Source organism: Salminus brasiliensis, chromosome 1 (genome assembly GCF_030463535.1).
Source record: "Salminus brasiliensis chromosome 1, fSalBra1.hap2, whole genome shotgun sequence".
NCBI classification, from domain to species: domain Eukaryota; kingdom Metazoa; phylum Chordata; class Actinopteri; order Characiformes; family Bryconidae; genus Salminus; species Salminus brasiliensis.
Window position 1 is genome coordinate 20,597,191 of NC_132878.1, and position 20,289 is coordinate 20,617,479.

Here is a 20,289-nt window from a genome sequence, read left to right on the forward strand (position 1 = left end):
TAAGCTTTCTCAGATATTTTTCCTGCAAGCTTGAAGAAGTGCCTTATGCTGAATATGCTGAACTCTTCTTGGCGACATGAAACCCACTTAGTAGAAGAAATATTTCCAGAAACAAAAACATTTATTTCATAAAAGAAATACATTCTTACATCAACGCTTTGATGGACGGGCACCTATTCCAGGGGTATTCCTGGTTTGTGTCCAATGACCCATCTTGACCCGGACCAGGAGAAGAAGAAGAAGATGATTGCATTAATAAATGTATATGTCCAATTCCTTTTTAATTAGCTGTCTAGGCAAAATAATTAATTGTGATTAATTGAATTTCTTCGAGTAGTTAGTCAGGATTAAAAATATATTTTTTTTCCCTTAGGCTTTTGAAAACTGAAACTTTCCATTCCAGAGCACTTTCTGGATCTCATGTGGATATTGTGTAAACAGAATGCGTTTTCTGTGATTGAATTCCATCAGGCAAATGGAAATACATATCTACAGTGGATCAGGACAGTTTTGATGAGAAACTGTTGTTTACAGGAAGTGAAACTGAAGGGTTGTACTTGTTGGTGTGGTTTTTACACGGGAAAGTAAAATTGGATATCTGGTCAGGCTGGGGACGCATTTTGATGACAAGTGTAAATCGAATCCGTCAAAGTATTACCAGATACTATCCGGATACTGAGTGTGCTTTTATTTTCATTCTATATTTTCATTAAAATGTTTTGTTTAAGATCATTTAAATACATTCAATTAGTTTTGTTTACACATTTACACTAATTTTATTAGTAGATACACAACTGTTTAACATTGCTTAATATTAAGCATTCATATTAACTAAACAAAGTAGTAAATTTATAGTAAAATTTATTGTAAAATAAATATATTTTACTATTATAAACAAAGCACCAAATAGTATCTGATTTAGGACACGTATTATTGAAAATGTTAAATAGTTGTTTGAAATGATAAATTATACTACATTTCACATGTTTTCTGTCTTGAGATTTGATTACTTCAGAAATTTTAGGCATTCTGAAATTTTATGATAAATTAATTATTAATGGCGTATAGCTTTCCAGGTTTTTTGTGTTATATTATTAAAAACATTTTCTAATAATATATTCTTTTTTTTTACTTGATTTTTAAATGATTCACAATGTTTGGAGCGTAACAGCAAACATTTGCATGACCACAAATTATCCTTACAATTGCCCCTGCAAAAAACTACAAACCATACTACACCTGCCATTTTTGCTCAAGAACATCAAAGCCTCCTTTCAAAAGCATCCCCAAGCCTGTGTCCTCTTCTGGTCTCTCCCTCACACCCCTTCCCATCATCTTTCTGCTTTGATGACCAGATCTGCTGACCCAGGTCCCAGCGCTCTCCTTCAGACGGAACAGTGGCAGCCGCCACTCAGCAAACCTTTTTCTGAAGTGGTATAAAGTTTATCTGCTGTCCCCATGTGTCTGCCTGCTAGAGTGTTTACCAGCAGATAGCAGCGTCCTCTTCCCTTTTCCAGACCTCATGTAGATCGCCACCCCAGGTCTCAGCGGTGGTGGAAAGTAATGCATTACAATGCTGGAATATGTGTTTCTCTAACAGCTCAGTTAACCAATATACCATTAGAGCTTCAGCACTTGGATTTCTTCTGTAAGGCCAACATTAAGAATGAACGCAATTAGTGAAGTCAATGCTCATTGTCCACTGGATGACGTGTGTACATGGGGTCCTGAGGTAAGTTCCTCTTTTACTCCTCTGCTGTTTTTTTGTGTCCCTCCTCCCCTGAGAAAACCACAAAGTAAATTCCTCACTGTGTAATTTTGTTGCAGCCTAAATGTGATAAGTGAAAATGTGTTACAGTCCAAATCAGGGCTTTGGTTACTTTTACTTGTAGTCAGCTGAAATATCACCACGGTTGTGGTGGCTCTCTGGGTATCAGCAGCAGGTTTTGGAGGGTCTGGTGGCCTCTCACCTGTGTATTAGCAGCTGTCAGAGGCTCCGGCGTGTGGCTGAAGGAGTGCAGAGTCCAGGCACAAGGAGAGATAGCCACTGGGCTCCACATCAAAGAATCCACTGATAACCCCCATAGTGTTTCATGTGTGAGGTATCTGTCGGCTGAGGGGCAACGCACCTCACCCTCCTCCCCCGACATCCGCCGCCTGCAGACCGCTATCTCTGCCTCCTGTCTTTGGGATCCGTGATTCTACAGACCAGACGACTTCCTCCTCTTCCTTCTCTAGCTTTCTCTTTCTCTCTCTCTATCTTTCTCCCTCTCTTTCTCTCCCTCTTACTCACTCTTCGCTTCATTTTATCATCTCACAGGCTTCTCCCCCTCCACAACCAAGGGTTAGAAGAGATGACCTTTGTCATGTGGAGTAAAGATCTTGGTATCGCAACAGTAGCAGACAGGATGGCCAAGAGAGCCTAGGTTCTGCAGACATTAGCAAAATCTCTTGATAACCATAACTACAACTTTACTGATAATGCACCCCCCCCCCCCCCCCACACACACACACACCCCACCCGGCCAAGTAGATTTCATTGAACAGACCAGGGCCCTCCTTGAACACTTCAACTGTTGCTCAGACGTCTGCAGTAAGATGCTCCTGATTCTGTTTATTAGCTGATTACCAAGATATTAATTCAAGAAGTTGATTTGGTTTGATGACCACCCCCTGGTTTGGAATGAACTCTACCCATTATATCAGCTCCACTCACCATACAGAAGCATTTTATAGTTCTATAATTACAGACTGTAGCCCATCTGTTTCTCTGTATACTTGGTTATCCTCCGCCTAACCCTGTTCTTCAATGGTCAGGACCACCACAGAGCAGGTAGTATTTGAATGGTGGGTCATTTTCAGCACTGCAGTGATGCTGTCATTGTGATTGTATGAGTGGATCAGACACAGCTGACTGACCCAGGTCCGAGCAGGGTTAAGGTGGGAGGGTTAAGATTAGGATTTGGGTGGTGGTAGATTAGGGTAAGGATTTTGGCCAGGGTTAGGGTAAGATTAGGTTTTGGGTTGAAATTAAGGTTAGTGTTAAGTTTAGGGTTAGGACTAGGTTTTGAGTTGAGGTTAAAGTTAGGGTCAGGATTGGGAACAGGGTCAAGAATAGGCTTGGGATGAGGTTAATGTAAGGATTGGGGCCAGAGTTATGATTAGGTTTTTGGATTAGGGTTAGTGGTAGGATTAGTTTTGGGATTAAGGTTAAATTTAGGATCAGGATTACGGTTAGGACTAGGTTTTGAGTTGAGGTTACATTTAGGGTCAGGATTGGGGCCAGGGCTGAGATTAGGTTTTGGGATTAGGGTAGTGTTAGGATTAGTTTTTGGATTAAGTTTAGGATTCGTTTTTGGGTTGAGGTTAAAGTTAGGGTCAGGACTGGGGCTAGGGTTAAGATAAGGCTTGGTGTTAGGGTCAGAAATAGGACTAGAGTTAGGGTTAGGATTAGGTTTTGGATTGAGATTAAGGTTAGGGTCAGGATTTGGGCCTTTGGGATTAGAGTTAGTGTTGGGATTCGTTTTGGGATTAAGGTTAAGTTTAGGGTCAGAATAAGGGCCAGAGTTAGGGTTAAAATAATTTTTTTTTGTTTAGTTTTTTTGAGTTACGGTTTGGATCAGAATTTGAGCCAGGGTTAAATTTAGGTTTTTGGGATTAATGTTAATGTTAATGGGATTAATGTTAAGGGTAATAGAAGTAAGGTATTAAGTCTACTTTCTATGTTTCTATGTATTAATAGTATATTTACTTACTGTAAGTAATGTATTATCAGAACATATTTAAGAGATTTTCTTTAATTTCTTTAATGCTTCACTACTGCTAATTCACTGATATATTGCTGATATGTTATTGATACTTTATTAAGAGTTTATTAACCATCTACAAAGGACCACTCAAAATAAGTTAGGTGTTACCCCCAAATAAGCATGTTACAGCCAGTACCAAGTCTACAGGTCAACCCTGTAGGAGCTTCATCGCCTCATCACTGCAGCCAAAAGTAAGCAAACAGTCCTGACCCACTCTTTCACTCATGCACAGACATTATGCACCTCCTTTACCTATCTCACACTATCATCATTTAGTCACTCTGAATTTATTTGACAATTTTATCTGACTCTTATTTGATTTCCTCTCTTCCTCAGCCATACAAAAAACAAACCCACCATTCCTTAAAGAGATTTCCACCCAGAAAGATAAGCTGGAAAAGAAGACACTGCCTTTTCAAAGGCTTCAGCTGTCGTAAATTAGTCGATCCCTTCTCGAAGCAGAAGATCTAGAGCCGTCCCTTTCTGTAGACCCAGACCTTTAACATATTTAAGAGGCCACGACTGCGTCTTTCTTTCCTTAAACAAACTAAAGCCCTTTGGATTTTGTTGCATGTCTTTTTTTTCTATTTTGCAGAGAACGGTGGAAGATACAGAGAGATGGGAGGTCACAAGGCTTTAATGCATTTAGCATCGACCGCACCCCCCCTACCTCCTTCTCTCACGCAGTGCGTCTATTAGGCTGTGATTCGATTTGGGCCTATTCATTTGCAGGCCCCAGCAGCAGGGACCCTCGCTAGGCCCGCTCGGCCGCCCACTAATTGGTCCTGTCTCTGCCCGGCCCGTCATTAGATTACGGCTCGAGTCCCGGCACTTGTAGGCTGCGCTTGTGCCTCCATTTATATGGGCCTAATGTAACGCAAAATTCATTACTGATTGCATTAAGGCTGTGGTCACACACACACACACACACAAGCGGAGCATCTAACTTGGGGGAAGGCTAGAGGGAGGAGAGAGATGGAGGAGAAAGGTGAAAAGAAAAGCCGAACAAGAATGGATGGACCTGACTTAGGGTCAGATAAGAGTACCTTGTTTTTCGTATATGTAGAATAGGCTTTTGGTCGACCTTAACACTTCTGTGTTACCTTAAATACAGAATAATCCCCACATATAATGGGGTGGTCTGTGACTTTTGCACATTACTGCGTGTGCCGACTTGTTGACGACGGAGGAATCACATACCCCTAAACGCATGGCTGCTTCGACAATGGTGTATAATGCTTCTGCTGTCAACAGCTTGGCACTTACAGATCTGTGCAAAAGTCCAAAAGAGACCCCCCTTTACACATGGATTTTTCAGTTGTTCATATTTCAGTAAATTAAAAGCTGAAAAAATATACTTATATAAATATACTTATATAAAAACATAAAAGCCTCAGCAACCAGCTATAATATCAGATATTTCAGTATTTAGTGAGTTCACCCTACTACCTACTACAGCTTCCATTATTCTCAGGAGCCTTGAAGACCTTTTCTCCATCCAAGTCATCCCAGCCACATTCAATAATGTTGAGGCCTGGTCTCTGTATCTTCAGCTTCAGCAAATTGGTTTGATCAAATGTTCATTCTTTGTCTGTTGGCTTTTCTCAGTATAAGAAAAACAATGTGCAGCCATCTTTTCAGAGTTGAAAGAAGGACAGAAACTCCTTTGCATGTTTTCAGATCTGAAACAAGAGTGGAGCATAATTTTCTCCTCTCAGTGATGAAAGTTTATGAAGTGCTGTTTATCTCATGGGGCATTTTTGGTGTTCAGCTGTTCAACCATGCACAATTGCTTTACTCCCATTTTGGAAACTCCTGTTTCTCCTTGATTTCCAGCTTCTTACATGTGGTCTCCTCTGTAGTATGTCCTAAAAAAGATGAAGAACGGACTGGAAAGGTAATTGCACACTACTGTGGAGTACTTGCAGTATTTGCACAGTATCTAACACAAATTGACCTACAAATTCATGACTGTGTAACATTGTCATGTAAAACAGTTCATTGACAATACCAAACTAATAAAGATTACGTCATAGTATGTTTAATAATATTGGTAACAATTCATTCCTAAATGTATCGCATCTCAGTCCTTTGCTCTGAATTGGGGGGAGTGGCAGCAGATGGTTAGGTGCTTGCTGTCTACTTGGGATGAGGGGGGCTTCAGAGGATAGCTGCTGAAATGAGGTCATCTCTAGTCAGGAGGAGCAGGGGGCCACTGAAGGGTTCTGAGACACTGACTGGGGATCTCTTCCGAAGGTGACTTTACAAATGTTAATTGTGATCACAAACTGGTCTTACGTTTAAGACCAGTAAACTGGTGTAAGTGTATGTAAGCTTGTTTATTTTGACATTTCATATATATTATATTATATTAATAATGGAATTCATGTAATATAAATGTGCTCTTGTACTGTTTTGTGTAATTATGGAATGACATCAAAAATATATATATTTATATGAATTGTATGAATTTTGGTTTTCTCCCTAATGCATTTCTTCATGGGCCTTTATTTTGCCTTTTAAACCTTTTGTCTACAAACATTATACCGTATTTCATTTATAGAACAAATCCACTGAAAAGAATTGTCAAAATAATTTATACATTAATGTCTTTATTTATTGTTATTTGGGTTTTTCTGACAATCATCATGTCATTTTAGGAATTAGGTTTGTATTACCATAACATATTTTTGGAATGGACTTGTTGAGTTCTAGTTAGGTCTGCAAATATTCATTAGCCGCAGTTAGGTTGTATGTAGTCTTATCCAGTGTCTGAAATTGAGAGAAAGAGAGAGTATGCCAGATCTCTTCCCAGACACCACCACAATGCATTCCTCCTGTAATCAGATTTCCCAAGGCCCACTACAATGATGGCAGTTGAGTTTCACTTCTTGGTGTTAATCCAAGACAAAATTCTTTCTACCAGTGAAAACACAAGAAATGCATGGCTTAGATAAATCCTACATTCTTATTGGATAGACCATCATTTACATTTACATTTATATTTATGGCATTTAGCTATATGGTGTATAATGCTTCTGCTGTCAACAGCTTGGCGCTTACAGCTCTGTGCAAAAGTCCAAAAGAGACCACTCTTTACACAGGTTTTTTCAGTTGTTTATATTTCAGTAAATTAAAAGCTATAAAATATACTTTAAATATATTTAAAAAAAACACAGAAGCCTCAACAACCAGCTATAATATCAGATATTTCAGTATTTAGTGAGTTCACCCTACTACCAACTACATTTAGCTAAATGCTACATTTGTATTTGGATTATTGCTATTGATTGTAACTTGTACAAAAAGAGTTGCAAACATCAAACGTCACATTTTCACATTTTCTTATGCTTACAAAGTCGCATGTTCTTTCCACAGAGCATATGCTCTTTGTTTTCTAATAAATGTTATCTAAATATTCCTGAATAAATATCAAGCCCAATGAGGCTTTTTGTTTTCCGTTTTCCACCAGTGTCTTCAAAGGCAGCTGCATGCCGGTCCGTACAACCAGGCCTAATCTTGAACTAATTTCATTGTAATAATTATTAATGGAATCATCTGGGTGCACATTGTAATGGCTTTATGATTGAACAAATTACCCCCAAAACAGAGTGTCGTTCATGCATAACTCAAGCCAAATTGATCTGTGAGGTCCTGCCTGTGGATTTTGGAAGTGTTCCCTCTTTGCTAGATTTTTATCTCGAAGCAAAACATTAGAACTTCAGGGAAGCCTGTGTGCACTTATTCACATTTATTTGGATCCCATAAGCACTGATTCATAGTTATGGTGCTTCATAGCGCCTGTGGAAGTATTTCTTTTGTAACGTTTATGTTCTGGTGAAAGGAGCATACTTTCTATCATATTGTCTCCAAAACAGAAGTACGTGTCTCTTAAATTAACTTAAAAACAAGCTGAAAAATAGTTATTTGATTTTGATAAACATTTGGGCCATGAGATAAGTGAGATGACAGGGACAGCTGTCTGAAGCAATGCTGCCCTTAAATTTGTACATTTCTGGAGCATCTCCGTGATTTTTGGGCGCATTTGAGTCCTGATTATCCACTTAAATTCCACTCTTCGCATCCTCACCATACGTAACTACATAGCTTCAGTAAATATGTATTTCACAGAAATGACTGAATAATTCATACTTTCATAGCATGACAATATATTATAATTTTACAACAGTTACTGAATAATATGTATAAATATTAAAAACTGAAAAATTAGCCTAGAATGTAAGGGAATGATTACTGCCTGAAGTCATTTTTTTTCCTCAGCCTGTTTGCGATGGAAACAGCTTGTTGCTGCTGCACAGAGCTGAGTGGATTGTGGCAGCGTTCTTACAGCAGATACAGATCTTTGCTGTGACTATGGCTCGGTGCCCGGACCCTGCTGCACCCTACTCGCTTAATCAAGCTCCGATTCGACTGACCTCCTGTTTCAGACCTACATCACACTAACAGCACTTCATCTTTCCCACAAAAGTAGAAGCTCCAGGTTCCAGGAGTCCTATGTGTTCAAGGGACAAATCTGGAGCCAAATCACAATAGCAGCTTCAATACCCCCCCTACTGCTTAAAGTAACTGTCATGAGTCTGGAGTTACGGCAGTCATTTTAGTAAAAAAAAAAGCCAGAACCATGACAACTCAAACACTCCAAGAATTTGACTGATCAAATCTTCATTTGACTGGTTTAATGGTTCTTTAAATACAATTGCAGGCAGTTCTTTATTGATCCTTTTAGAACATTGTCCTACATAGCACCCCAAAGGTTGCTCTACTGTTATGAGCCAAATAAATGTATGAAATGACTATAAAGTAATAGTTAAAAGTGGTGAAACTTGGATGTGAAACCTTGAGGAAAGAAGATCTCCAGAATGAATGTTAGTGACCACAGAACCTTCACATAATCTAAAGGTTCTGTACAAATTCAAAAATGTGTGTATTACACTGTTTTCCATGCCCAAACATTCAGTTTTTCCAAAGAATCAACCATTAAAGGGCTTTTCAGGGACCTGGGCTGAGTCTTCTATGGCATTGCACAAAAAACCCTTTTTAAAACCTTCATTTGTTTAGAGTTTACTTGTTTCAGTGAAGAACAAATAAATAAAAGAGTAATACATATCAAATGACATCATACATTTGTTGTTGTTGTTAATGAGTGAGCTTATGATGCTTTAAAGCTTACGATATGAGCCGGGGGGGATGTTGTGGCATAGATGTCACATTGGATGAAAGTACTCAGATCACTGTCTAGACTTCTACTTTAAGAGCTTGTTCTTTTGTCCAATTCCATACCGAAGCTGTCTCTGAATTTCCAATAAGATGTGGTGTATGAGGCGTAGCTGCCCTCACTCAAACAAATCACATTTCACTTCCTGTTTACAATTTTGGCATGTGATCCTTAAGAGTCCTGTCTGATTTCAATCTCAGGTCAGCTGATGGTGCTGATGTGGAAAGGAGATATCCGGGCAGGGTCTCTGGGTTAACTCCGAACTTGGCAGGGCAGGGCTCCCGTGCCCCAGGCAGCAGCCAGGCAGCAGTAGGGTTTTCATTAAAGAGTAATTGAAAGCGGCTCTGGCTTTCCGCCGCTTCCACCTGCAACGTCTGAGAGCATATTTAAACGATAACAATGCTCCATGCCACCGGCCCTATTAATGACCCACTGTTCCCTGGCCAAGGTGGGTTTGTTTTCTCTCCGTGATCTGTGATTTGTGATGGGAAAGTCACTCCCCCATGGTGGCAGTGAAGGAGCTAGGTTTCAAATCTGTCCAATGAGTGGAGAGAGGAAAGGTGAAGGTGGAACAATGTCAGGTTTAGTTGAAGTCGACCAGTGCCAAAGCACCCCCTCTACTGGTGCTCCTGCCACGGGAAATTCTTCCCAGCTTTCTTTGTTGATCTTTTATGGCTACGTTTGAAGCATAAACTAATCTACAAAAACAAAAAAAAGAAAGAAAGGGCTGCAAGGTTAGCTTTGTAAATTGATTCCCATGGCTGTCAGTTGTCAATATGTAGTCTAGCAAGTGTAGAGAACCTCAGTAACCTATTAAACACAGAGAATAAGAAAGCTTACAGGCCACCAGAGAAAAATTGACATGACCAGATGGCATTTTTGTATCTCTGTGATCACGTAACATGATCGTATTCCTCCGCATCACGTGCTGAGTGGAGGTAAGGATGTCTCGTAGACTGGTCCTCACTAATGAAGGCTGATTGGGGTAGATGAAGATGGAGTTGTCTGCTCGCTCCGGTTCCTTTGCCTCCTTCCTGGAGCCTGGTTCCTCCAAGGGACATTTTGACGTGAGAGCGCTAACTGGAGACAGCTGGATTAAACTTTAAATGACATAACAAATCAAAGAGGGGGTGGACTTACGGAGCTAAGGGCGGGTGTGGGTTACTGGCCGGGACCCTGTGATAGGAAGGTCTAAATTGGGCTCGGGACAAAGTTTGGAGCAGGGGGTAGTTCTCCCTTGCCTGTGCTCAACGCTGGCACACAGCTCCCTGATTACGAGCTTCTTTTGTTTCTCCTTTGATCCCCGTCTTGGTTTTGCAGCATAATGCCGCCCCGCATGTATCTCTGTCACTGCAAGTCTTTCATTTGCTGCAATGTGTTCTGAATCAAGGGGGACGTTTCCTTGGTGGGGTAGACAGAAGAGTGGAGCAATGAGGGAAGCCTGATATCCTGTAGTTTTTTTGGGGGGGAGGTTTAAGTCACCAAACCTGAGAATTTGGGTCAGGCCAACTGGTCCTTCCTCTACAAGGCAAGGCAACTTCAGCCCAGAGTGCTTAAATGGGATTCAAAATCAGGTTTTTCAACTTGGACTTTGTAGGGTGGCAAACACCAAAGCCATTAGGTGTCACGTGAAAAGAAGTACAGTTTATATCTGCCTGAGCAGGGCCCTGAAGTGAGAAGAGAAAGAGGATTATAGCGATTCACAGAAAAGTACTAAAGCCGGGGTTTATCAGCCCATTCCGGTGCGCAATTGTTCACTGAACACTATTTCATAGGGATATTTTCACCTTCCTTTTATTTTTAACCCCGATTTCCGAGAACAAAGACGAAGTGTCACTTCATCTGGAAAAAAAGGTGCTGAGCACACAGAGTGGTGTAGAACTGCCTGCCACTGTATTCATTACCAAGCGTGTCGCTAAGCCTAAAAACACAAATAGTAACTCTGTTCAGCTCCAACAACTTGACTGCAAATGCCCTATGTCTTAAGCTTGGAAGACTGCTGGGAATTTTCAGAGCTGCCCAAAACACATAGCTCCAGTGCAATGTCTGAGAAGTGCTAGAATGTTGGTGCATTAGGCCACACAAGAAAGGCTTTTAGGTCTTTAATGGTCTTCATCAGCTTAAGGCCTTCAGAGTAATGAGCCACACTTGCATTCCTATGGGAGCTGAGGCTCGGAGTGGTACTGGGGCCCGAGCTTTGGCAGGGAAAGTGATATCATTACAGATTAAGCCCCGATAAAGCCTTTCGCTGACTCTGGACCCAAAGAGGTTGGGTGCATGTTAAGGTATGCGTTAGGGAGAAAAGAAGAGCAAGAACGTTATCATAAACTGGGGTGATTTACCATTCTTTCCCTTCAGCACTACAGCTTTGATAACCATGTTTTTTCACCTCTCTAATTTATGCACTTAGGTTGCTATGCTAAGTAAAGGATAAATTAATTGTGGTATGTTATTGTTATATATTATATTATGGCTACATACAGTATTTCAAGATAGGCCATGTAAAACAGGCCATTACTTAGGTTTGTTGGCTGGGGGCCACTCCACCCATCTCCAGACACTTGCACTCACCCTCTCTAACGTTATTACAGGTTAACTGCACATCTCAGTGCCCTGGCTGTTCTCTGCAACCTGAGCCTTAGAAATAAAGCTGTTGCCCTTGTTCTGCACCACTCCTCTGCGGCCCCTGTTCCTGTTTATCACCGGGAAGGTCTTCAGATGGGCTCCTTGCTTTACAATCTCGACCTGGCGCTGACTCCGCCGAAGGGCCACGATGACCTAACATGATGTCGAATGTGTCCCAGGTGTGGATCCGCGAGTGGAGAGGTGAAAGCGCTGTCGCTCGGCCCGAGATTGATGGCCTCCTTCCTGCCCGTCCCAAACCCGTCTGATGTTGATGGGGCGATTTTCAACTGTTGTTCAGTTGAGTGTAGGAGGGAAAGTGGGGGACTGTTGGGGTGTGGTGACTGAAGAAAAGCAGAAACCCTTCCTAGGTTACCCCCTTACTCCCCTTCTCTTTCCATGTTCTGCTCTGGCTTCAAATCACCACTGTACAATTTATAAGGCTGCAGGGGAATCAAGCAACAATGTGCATTCATGAGAAGAGAAGAGAAGTGAAGTGAAGAGAAGAGAAGAGAAGAGAAGAGAAGAGAAGAGAAGAGATGAGATACAACTACTACCCCCCCCCCCCCCTTCCAAAACCCCTTCACCTCAGACCTAGTCTTGGCCTGTCTTATGGCTTTGATTACAAGTTATTACCCCTGTTAGCTGGGGAGCCATTCGTCTTGTGTGGGAGCACTGAGCTCACTTCCTAGCCCAGGCCTGCACTGTCATACAACTGCAACCCCATCCCTCCCCCCTCCCCCCCTACTCTTTCTCCCTCTCTTTGTTTGAGCATCCGGCAAGAGACACCCTCATAACTTCATCAGACACTGATTTCCTTTTAATGGGGCTGGTGCTTTATTTTAGACAGACAAGGAATAAAGAAAGAGAAAAAACAGTAGAATTTAAGAGATGCTTGGAGACATAGCACTTACATACTTAAGTTCTTGAAAAATAAACATTCCTAAATGGTTCCTGGTTTAGATGCACTGTTTAAGTAACTGGTAGAAAACCTCTATATCATATGAACTGTCTCATATTTACAAACAACGATTCTTAATAGAACTTTGTTTTCAGACCATTATATCTGTAGGCAGTCTATAGATAGGTCTCAGCACTGACTCCTTCAGTCAGGTTTACAATACCTGTGAATGTATTAACCAGCCAAATGTACTACCTCCTACCTCTAATGACCCCCCTCCCCCCAGCACCATAATCACACACATACCTGCCAATCCATAAGATCTAGAACATTCCCCTGAGAAATGCAGTGTTGATGTACTGAGAGATTGACCTGTGAAGTTAATACATTCACCTTCCAAACCAAGTCTGAAGCCAGTCCTTACTACCCCCACACACATACACACACGCACACTCCCTCCACCCCACGCCACCGCGCCATGGCCCCGTCTGCCTTTGATCAGTGGTGGATCGCCTGGGCAAGGCAGGCTGGAGGGATGACCTTTTTAAGGCATCTCAAACATTTTGGGCCACATGCAAGCAGGCTGGAGGCTTCAGAAAGTGCAGGGAACAGGGAAGCCTTGATTTGATAAGCAACGTCAGAGTGAGCATAGATCAACAGACCTGCACCTTTTTGATAATGTTAAAGACATTTTCTCAGAAGCCTGAGTTCAGTCCAATGTAATTGATTCATCAAAATGATGAAATGGGTTAACTAGGGCTTTCCTCACTAAATTACATGGGAGCTTGAGTGGCGTATACAGGCAGATCGAACCTAGACTGACCTAAGGCATAAATTCTAGGATGGAATCCTTGGGACGTGCAACGTGTTAGTATAGCCTTCAAAAGTTATTTTCTTGATTAATTAATTATTTTAAAAGCACATTTTAAAGCACATTGTTTACATTGCATGTTATTACATATAACTGAGACATTTGAGTTTTGGGTTTATTGTAACAATAAGGCTTATGTGTATTCATGTCAGTATGTAAGTGCTAAAACATGAATACATGTGTGAGCATGACCGTTTATACTGTACAGTACAGCCGTAGGCACCCATGATAATTGTTTCAAACTATTTATCTTGGCAGTAAGTAACACACTATACAGCATGAGAATAAACAGACATTTTACACTAGTAGAATAAGGTAATGATCAGTAAAGTTACTGGTGTGTAGAATATTTACATTATTGCCTGCTGACTTCTCTGTGAACCCCAGACACTGTATGGATTAGTTCAGTTCCACCAGCAGCTCATCTGATTTACTTTAATGAAGGGCTGACTAGAAAACTATTGAGTGGGAACTGGAAATACTGGCCTACTTCAAGCTTTGGAAATGGCTGAGCTAACACACTCATACAGTCTCAATGGATTGATCATTTGTGTGTTTGTATCCTAATGTTGGTGTTTTCTTTCTTTTAAATAAATGCTTAGAGAACAGCCACATCATAAACAGTCCTGTATTCCATATGTGCCTCTGCGTATTACCAAAAACAAAGCTACAATTCAGAAGGCCTCAAAAATAGAAAGACAGGAATCTTTTGGTCTATGGCCTGCTGTAATTCCACGTTTTATCTATTGAGCTTTTGCCTGAGACCTCTTACTGAATTTCACGTTTCAAATGTCTTTTTTTTTATTTTACCCCAAAACAAACTCATTAGACAAAACAGCCTCATTAACTGATCTTTCTGAAGACGGGCCGTAATCACTTTGAAGCCGTAACGAAAGAAAACAAAGTGGGCCTTCAAATACTTCAGCTTGCTTTATTGTTCGTTATTGGAAACATCCATACAGTCATTGATACCAATACACACGCAGATATCAAAGGCTACTGACGCTGGATACACTCATAAACAGCCATCTTGTTTATCATGGCCGATCCAGTGCCATCGGCGCTGTTTTTGAGGAGTCGGGGTCGTTTCGTTCTCTCATATTTTCTCTTTTCGATCCGGCTTTTTTTTTGCCTCCACGTCTTGCAAACCTTCACCTCAAAGTCGTTTCAACACCGTTTCAAAGCCCCAGTGCTTACTGACCTCTTAGTGTTGCCTCTCTCTCCAGCTGGGCGTACATAAACACTGTAGGTGTTAATCCAACACCACAGGTGTAACTGCAGTTTTGCAGGTGTTCGTTTAACACTGTAACCATTAATTCAGGCCCGTAGTTGAAAATGTTTTACAGGGGGGGTCTTTAAACAGACATTTTTTCCATGTTTCCAGGTGGGGAAGGGTATATTTTTATGGAGGGTAATATTTCTATATAGAAATGGGCCCTAACGGGTTGTGCGCACTGACTGACGCTAGTAACGCTGATGTACAGTAAATTCAGTGATTCGTTGGACTCATTCATTGGCTGAGTTTATATGTATTTGCTTATTAGACTATGCCAAAAATATGTAAATAGTGTATATTAGAGACTTTTAGGCTATATTTGTAGGGCTGACTTCAGAATGTGACATGATGTGAGTTTTGCATGATTCGTAGGATATTATATAATTTATTTATTTTTTACCAGGCTGCATTTATAAAGCAAGAAAATATATTTTGGTATTAATTAAAATTAAAAGTTATTCAATAGAGATCGGTAATATTTATAGTAATGTTATTTATGCCAAAATTAATATTAAACAACACCTGTTACACTTCGTTTGTCCGCTTTCTTTTAGTATGTATTCTTTACTCTGTGTTCAGACCTTCTGTTTAAGGTTTCTAAAAAGTGTACACGAGAAAAATAAAGATGGAATGAATGACGTAAAATGTGCGTAATATTTTTGTAAAACGTGGGCTAGTTTAGCTGCGTTTTTTCTTTTGTAACACAGACATGATAAATACACACTACACACTCATAATCATGTTGCTACTATTATATTAATATTTACCTGTGTGTTGAGCTGGAGTTTTTTTTTGTTTTGTTTTGTTTTGTTTTTTGGACAAATTTAAATGAACACAGGTTAAGTGAATTAGCATGTTTCTTAGCTTGACAGCATTAAAAAAAAAATTCAGTGATCTACAGCGTGGAGGTCAAGTGTGTGTGCATGTGTGTCATTCCCAGTGCTTCTGTCCAGTCAAAGAATTACGACTTTTCGTATTAATGTGCACATAAATGGAGACAGACCGACTGACTGAGGGATGTTTACGTTAGGTCAGTGTCTCAAAAATCATAGCACGATCTTTAACACAGTTCAGGCCTGAGCTGAGAGGCTGTGCTACTTATTTCCAGTCTTTTACTTTGAACCAGGTTAGCTCTGTACATTACCTGTAACAATTCACACGAATTCTTTCTAATAATCTGCTTTAACTTTTTCCTAGAAATATGAAATCGTCGTTGTCCAATTAAAAAAACGCGTATCTCCAACATTGTGGTTTACTGGAGAAGGCAAAAAGGTTGTTAACTTTGGAATGGAAGTCAATATAAGATAAGAGTTCATTTCAAGTAATTTAGAGCATTTCTATTGGTCTATTCATACAGAATTTTTGCACAGTGTACAGAACAGCTACAGGGTTTAAAGAGAAAAGTTTTTTTCAATATTGTATTTTCAAATTAGTAGTATATTACACATTTTGGCAATTTCAAGGGCTCATTATATAGGAGTAATTGTTATTATTATTATTATTATTATTATTATTATTTCTTTTTTTGTCATACCTGGAGTGTAGTATAATCACGAATTGAGGTGAATCCTTCTGCTGCTTTATGTTCTCCAGTATTCTTCTTCACTTTAGTGAACCTTAACTGGACAAGAGCACCTAAAAAGAGTCTTGGAGTAAAAGCTGTTCCTTCAACGAAATAACAAGTCAAGTAAAAATAAAAGCAGCTACCGAAACAGCTTGAGCATGACTGGCTTGGGTGCCCTAAGATCTGCAAAGCATCTCCAGCACACCCAACATTTACCATCATATAATTTAATCTTTGTTAGAAAACGATCTCTTTTGGGGTTCCTTTAAATTAAGACAACAAAAAAAGCTCAGGTATGTTGAACCAGCAGGACAGAACGAAATGAACAAGCAACAAACAAGAAACTGACTCAGGCTGAAGAGCTCCAATTGAACTGGGTAAAAGGTAGATTCCTTGAGGGATGCAATAAGTCAATAAGTATGGTCTTTAAACTGAACAAATAAGAACCAAATGTTAGAGTAGATTCAACCACGGAGTACCCACCTCTGCCTGAGGTTCGTCTTATCACCCCAAAGAACTTGATTGCCATGCTTTGAAGGACCGTTTTAAATGCACACAATCCAAAACAAATTAAAAACAAAACTATTGAATACCTTCCACCTAACGCATGGCAGTGCATGCAAATGCAGGACAAGCAGGTAAAGAGCTTGGCATCAGTCTTAACGAGGAAGCATTTTGACTGACGCCAAAGCTGGAACATTACCACAATCTCCTGAGCCAGCAGAAGCACGGAGCTATCCCAGTGATAACGGAGGCATTGCTGGAGACGGGCAGCTGGGCGGGACACGAAACCCCCCTGTAAGAACAGAAACAAACGAGAAGGGAGAGTAGAGAAGGGCTGAAGGCTTGGGCGAGTCACAGCATCGGAGTGGAGGAACGCGAAGAACTGGACAGGTCTTCAGCGGACTGGCGCCAAGGAGCTGCTCCAACAGGATAAACACGGCAGAAGAGGATTTGCGGAGAGATGCTGCTTGAGGACGATAACACTGAACACACACACACACACACACACACACACAAAAGCTCTGATAAATAATTACAGCCTGAGAAAAGTGCACCCTATTCATTCTGCTTTCTTCCTTTTTTTCCTCTCCACGCCTTATTTATGAACGCTGCTATTTTTAATAGCCTAAATAATTATGCCAGACGTCCCCGAAGCTCGTGACATCTAACTTAGTGTTTAGGTCCTTAAAGTTCACCGAAACGTCGCTTGAACGAGAGGCAGCGCGCGAGTGCACTGCCACGGTAGCGCGCGCTCCCAGCTGCAAATAAATAGGCTCGAGCTTCCCGTTGACTTGTGTTTATATAATTAGCTCGAGACGTATATACATGGCAAATCATTAACTTCCTTCGTGTGGGGTTAATGTGGTTTCTTTCAGCGAGCATTTGTAAGCACGACGTGCACTGTTTGTGATGCTTTCTCGTGCTAATTATAAAATAATTAATGAATTATTAATACACTCGCAACAAAGGGTTCATCTACCGTCTCGTTCAAGGCAGAGCTGCTGTAGATCCTTCTCATCTGCGCCTTAATAAGCATACCTCTGCGTTTGAACTATTTAATCGCCTACTTGTAATTATTAATTATTATTATAAACTGGCATTTATAACAAACTTTCCTAGGCAGTTTTGTCTTGACGAAATATTTAACTTTAACATGTACTTTTAGTGAAATGATATTTATTTTTCTGTAAATAATCTATATTTAGTACTGCATATATTTACATACATATACAATTTCCAAAATAGCAACCTCACAGAAGAAGGATAAAATCTTACATTTCGTTGGAAACCAGTGTAAAAAGGCCTTATTCCATGTCATTCTGGAACATTTCTTTTGGTCTATTCATCAAGAAATGTTGATATTTGCAAATAATCAGATTCAAGCAAGATTTAAATCATTTTAAACAAATGAAAACCGATAAAAATGGAGATATGTTGCATTTGCAATGCCACGACGATACATTGCCTCCACTGTGGTAAAATCAATGGTCATGTGATCAATATTGCGCAAACTATGAAGCAACTAATCGTATTTGTTGATTTTCTGTTGTCTTTTCTATACTTTTTACAGATTATAATTTCTTCAATATTTCAGGTAAATAAAGAAGTAACTATGCCACCTGACATTTCTGCCTGTTGAGGTCCAGCATACACACGCACACACACACACACACACGCACACACGCACGCACACACACATAATATTCCATCTTCCCAGTGCTACTGTTTCTTCCCATCCAGGGATTCCCCACTCATCTCGAGCTCGTTTTTTTTTTTTATATCCCGAGAGATATTCCCATCCGCACACCGAAGCTAAACACGACGGCCGCGGTTCGTCCCCTCTCCATTCAGCCCTCAAGCGGTCTGACAGGACCGAGACTCCACTGTTTGACGAGAAGAAGAAAGGCGGCGGCGACCCCGTGTCACTCTCCTGGGACTCCTGTGAGTCATGGCTAATGTGTGTGGTGAGCAGTGGCTAGCTTTCAAGAAGGCAGCCAGAAGTCTTTCAGAGGCACCAACAGCCCAATCAACATAGTTGAGCCATTCTTGAGTCTGAGTTCATCCTGCTCATGTGAGACATAAGGAGGCTGTTGTACCCCACAACAGAGGTTCACACAACGGCAATGTTAGCATTAGCCTAACCCATTTATGTCCAACTGCATTTAGTATGATGAGGAAAGAATGCCCCAGAACTTATTCTGATTGGGAGAGATTGACGGAAATTTGGATAGTTCTGCCTTAAATATCAAATAATACCTGCTTGAATTGTGCTTTTGATACTTTGACACACATTTGAATTTGTTTAAAAAGATCACATAAACAATATCTGATTTAATTCAAAGTAACACGTATTTAAAAATTTACTCTTTAGCAATTTTTCTGTTTTGAAATTTTTCTTTTAAACCTCAGAGGTCATTTCAGACTACAGATATGGGCGTTAACGGGTTAAAATTGTTTTCTAGCATGTGGCTAAAGGCTCCTCTGTGTTGTTTACGCCACAGTTTTTCTCTCTTTTTGAACTAAAGCTAGGCTAATTTTGTCACAGAGAAATGTTTCAAAGAGGATAAACGAACTGTCTTGGATTGTATTGTAACCTGTGAGCTGGAGGGAGCAGGGAGCGGATGGGTGAACGTTGTTTGAGGCCTGGGGGGGAGTGGGGGGTGAGAGTGGTAAGGGGGGTAAATATGAAGTGACAGGGGTAGGTTCTTATTGTAGGCCTCCAGCCGACTGGCGCCAAACCCCGAGTCCCACTTCATCACGCATGCGTGGGCGGAGCCTCTTAAAGGCACACGACTACTTTTTCCATTCATGTCTAAGCACAGTGTAAGAGAATATAGCGTCGTTATAACGTGTATTTAGTATAGAGTGGGGTGCTTATAAGGTGTCCAGTCCTGTTTGTTGCCCGCCTTCTTATTATAGTACACTATGGACAGATAGATAGATAGATAGATAGATATTCAATGGCAAGGTCAGTATATACAAAGCAGTAAAACATGGTAATAACTAAAATACAAATAAATAAATAAGTGAAAAAGTAACTGATAAAAAATCAGTTATTTCAGATAATCAGATAATAAAATCAGCGATATTAGGAGCATTTAAGCGTTTTAGGTTTTATATAATGGTCACGATACATATATTTTCTCCCGTCAATCACGTCCACATCACGTCCACAATACAAGCATTGCAATGACGGGCTACATGATATGCTTCTGCATGGAGTCAGAGATAACCAATTACCAAACAATTAATAATTACCAAGACTCTCAAGGAGTTTGTCCCATCCATCAACATTTCCCTCAGAATTAAATAACCCGCCAGCAAAGTTTTTTTAGTCTGGAAAAGGGCTGTGCTCTATCCAACCTAGCGTGCACTGTTTTTTCATACTGTGGGAAGCGTTTCAAAACTTAACTCTTTCCTTAGCATCACGGCTAGCCAAAGCTTTTTTTTTCTACCACCGCAGCATTAAAGCCAACCTTTCACCACAACCAAACTGTAAAGAGGCA